General features: G+C 35.5%; 1 pseudogene; it reads left to right on the top strand.

Moving 5' to 3' along the window:
- The first annotated feature begins 213 nt into the window (after nucleotides 1–213).
- On the top strand, nucleotides 214–1,598 carry LOC142609801 (zeatin O-glucosyltransferase-like; annotated as a pseudogene).
- Nucleotides 1,599–4,382: the final 2,784 nt, after the last annotated feature.

Genomic DNA, 4,382 nt, shown 5'->3' with positions numbered 1-4,382 from the left:
GCTGAGTGATAATGGTAAGGTGAATTAGAGTGATGATAGAACCTTTAAAGCCTAAGTTAACAATAAATTGCAACTCAGCATAATTACCTTGCAGGGAAAATGTGAAAATCTCAATGTCTTTTGCCTATAAAGACCCAATCCCAAACACAAATCTCCAAACCCCCAAATCCCCTAGACCCAATCCACAAAGTAAGCATATTCCAACTTTCATCAATGGCTAACCAACAACAACATCAAAACCATGGCCTAAACAAAACCAAGGTGGCAGTGGTCATGGTACCCTTTCCTGCACAAGGCCATCTCAACCAACTCCTTCACCTCTCAGGTCTTATCTTAGCCTACAATATCCCAGTTCACTATGATTGTACTTTCACTCACAACCGCCAAGCCCTACTTTGAGTCCATGGTTGGGACCTCAAAATCCCTCTTTTTCTCACCTCATCGCCAAATCCCAATGCACCACACAAGTTCCCTTCACATCTCTAACCATTAATCAATGCTTCCTTGCATCTTCGTGAACCCATGGCTTCACTTTTACGTGAACTTTCATCCAAAGCAACAAGAATCATTGTCATCAACGGTTCATTGATGGGCTCAGTGGTGCAAGACTTGGTTACTATCCCTAACGCTGAGTCATACACCTTCCATAGTATATCAGCTTTTACTTGCTTTTTTTATTTTGTGGCACGCAATGGGAAAAGCTCTAGAATTAGATCGGTACTCCAAGATAATCACAAAAGGCCTTCCATCTCTTGAAGGTTGTTCCACAACCGAGTTCATGACCTTTATTGATTCACAAGTAAAGTTCCAAAAGTAAAGCTTCGGGGGCCTTTACAATACATGCAGGGTCATAGAGGGTGCATATATGGACTTAATGGAAAAGATAGAGACAGACAAGAAGCATTGGGCTATCTGCTATTGGACCATTCAACCCTATGAGAAATATAGGTTCAAATAAAAGGCACAAATGTTTGGAGTGGCTGGATAAAGAGTCACCAAACTTGGTGATATATGTGTCTTTTGGGACAACAACTGCCATGGAAGATGAGCAAATAAAGGAGCTAGCAATTGGGTTGGAAAAAAGTGAGCAAAATTTCATCTAGGTATTAAGGGAAGCTGATAAAGGTGATGTTTTTATTAATGGAGAGCTTAGAAAGGCTAAGATTCTCGAAGGGTTTGAAGAGAGAATTAAAGGCAGAGGGATGGTAGTGAGAGATTGGGCACCTCAGTTGGAAATTCTAGGTCACCCATCAATTGGTGGATTTATGAGTCACTATGGATGGAATTCTTGCATGGAAAGTATCACTATGAGGGTGCTAGTAGCAGCATGGCCAATGGCCTCTGATCAGCCAAGGAACACCGTTTGAATAACAAAATTGCTTAAAGTTGGTATTGTTGTGAAGGACTGGTCACGTAGAGATGAGTTAGTGACATCATCCATTGTAGAAAATGCTATGAAATTGTTGATGGCATCAGAAGAAGGGGATGAGATAAGGCAGAGGATAGTGGATTTGGGCGGTGCTATCGGGCAGTCCATTGAAGAAGGTGGAGTTTCACGCATGGAATTGGATTCTTTCATTACTCATATTACTAGGTAGAGAGTACGTGGAAAGTTCAAACTTATTAAATTCTGTTACGAAATAATAAGGGAAGTTTATGCAATGAATGTATTTGACAGTTTTTGGAAGTTGTATAATAATCATAAGGAAAGTTATGGTTGCATGTGGATTATTTATTATTATATATCCAAAAAGAAGAGAAATACAAGTATTAGAGAGTTCTCTTACTCTTACCTCCTTACCCTTTCTCCCTTTGTGTACTTTGTGAGTGAGTTACTTTCTTTGAGTAGTGTGTGAGTGTTTGGATGTGCAAGTGAGGAGAAACCCACTAATTTCCAAAAAATTAAGTGGTATAATAGCTAATCGTTTAGTAGTAAGAATGATTATTGCCAACTATTAGGGTCCTATTTTCTATGTAATTGGTTAATCTTTTGACAAAATGCACTTTACTTGTAATTGGGTAAATCTAAGTCGGGTTTAATATATCAAGAAGTATATTGTTCAAACATATCAAGTAATATCATTAAAGACATAAAAGTTGATCCAAGAAATAAGTGAAGAAAAGTTGTTTCATTAAGTCTTGACAAAAATTCGATAGATACAACTATTGAAGTTTAATATAAAAGCTCGACACAAGCTCGATTTATCAAGATCTACGATTTCAGAATTTTCAGATCTGAAATTCGGCCCATGATGACTTGGATGATTAGAGTTTCTTTTCTCACAACCCTAGTCATATATAAGGCTAATTTTAAAAGTTATCAAGTACGGAAACATAGACATAGAACTCATATATTCTGTGTGAAGCTACTGTGTTTGTACGCCTTAGAGTTTGTAACTAAGTGCTTCTGGATCTTCATTGTTTATGAAATGAAGAACTTTGCAGCCAACAACAATCAATCAAGTTGTTAGAGTTAGTCACGTACTAAAATCCGTAGAAAGGAGTCAGTCACAGATTGAAGATTTGTGCAACAAAGGAAAGAAGGCTACTACCATATCAAGTTCAATTGAATATTAGAGCGAAGGTTCAACTGTAGGTTGAGATTTTGGGATAGGCAGAGTAATGGTAAGATTCCTCGTATTTGTAATCGCTTGATTATTAATTAGTGGATTCTTGAGAGTAGTGACCTTAAATTCACTTAGTGAGATTTTTGCCTTGCGAAAGGTTTTCTCCATTCCTCAACAAATCATCTTGTCAATTTAATTTCCACTTCACTTAGTTTATTTGAAAATTTGTTGGTGTCTCCACAATTTGCATGTAATTTGACCTAATTAGTCAACTTTGGTAATTGAATTAATTAACCAGGGTCAATCTATCTTAACCCAACACCAACAGGATATGATGTCATTCCAATTTCCATACTTACTAAACAAAATTTTAATAATTGGAGTATTCAAATGAAGATGTAACTTGGATCCCAAGATGCATAGGAGATTGTGGAGAGAGGTTATAAGGAGTCACAAGATGAAATATCTTTGACTCCAAATCAAAAGGAAGCCTTGCAAAAGGATTATAAGAAAGATTAACAAGCTCTTACCTTAATCTATCAAGGTTTGGGTAAAATCATGTTTGAGAAAGTTGCAAATGCAACTTCATCCAAGCAAGTGTGGAGATTCTTAAAAACTCTCTAGGAAGTTGATAAGGTGAAGAAAGTTCGCCTTCAAATATTAAGAGGAGGGTTTGAAAGCTCACACATGAAAGAATCCGAATATGTTTTGGATTATTTTTCAAGGGTGTTGGCCATGAGAAATCAATTAAAGAGATATGATGAAAACTTGAATGATGCTCATGTAGTAGAAAAAAAATTCCTCTAGTCATTAAATTTCAAATTTGACTATATTGTTGTGGCGATTGAGAAATCAAAATACTTGGAGTCAATGACCATTGACTAGCTCATGGGATCTTTACAAGCCCATAAAAAATGCTCAAAAAGAAGAAGCATTTCTTGATAATGAATCACCGTTAAACTAGTCTTATTCAATCTTACCCCTTAACTTATCAATTAAAAATTAGATGTTAACGAAACTTGATTACAAAAATATAAAAAGTGATTTGCAACTAAAAAAAAATAGAAGTAATAAATTCTAAATAAAAATTTATAATATAGAAATTTAAATAAATATTATTTAATTAATATCCAAATATAAGAAATTTTTTTTAGAAAATTGTCACTTAAGGCCTCAGATCTTATTGAACTGACCCTGGCCTTTGAGAAGGTAAGGAAGCACTTGTAACATAAACGTGGCTGAGTAAATCAAAACTGGCCAAATTAAATCGCATATAAAAACATTTTCTACACTCCGAATACACCATGGATAAAATATAGACACCAATTTCCACATTTTTTTAAAAGAATGTCTTCAAAGATAAAGGCACATTGAATATGCAAATAATAACAAAAATAGAAAAGGTTAAACATGTTAACACAAGCTAGAAAATTGGAATCATTTGCCATTTATACGCTATAGGTACAAGTCATAACAAATTCAAAGAAAATTGGACTCAACCTCTCCTTAGTGCCTCCATCAAACACCCTAAGGACTATGACAAATAAAATTCACAAGAAAGTTTAATTATGAGGGTAAAGCCTAGCCTCCATACACTCTGAATCCCCCAACATAGCCCGCAATGTCTCAGGTAAAAGGCAAGATTCAAAACCCATGCCTCCTTCTACTCCAGGAAACATTGTTAACTCCCCGGCCATCTTAGTGTATATTTAGTAAGCATTTGATGTTGGATAAAATTTTGGTCCGTTCTCACAATGAAATATGAATTGTTGTTACTGAAATCAATTTCAAAGTGATTTTGTTTTGATTAGGTAT

Source organism: Castanea sativa, chromosome 9, assembly GCF_040712315.1.
Source record: "Castanea sativa cultivar Marrone di Chiusa Pesio chromosome 9, ASM4071231v1".
In the NCBI taxonomy this organism is placed as follows: Eukaryota; Viridiplantae; Streptophyta; class Magnoliopsida; order Fagales; family Fagaceae; genus Castanea; species Castanea sativa.
The sequence above is the reverse complement of the archived record's forward strand: the minus strand, read 5'-3'. Positions and strand labels throughout refer to the sequence as shown.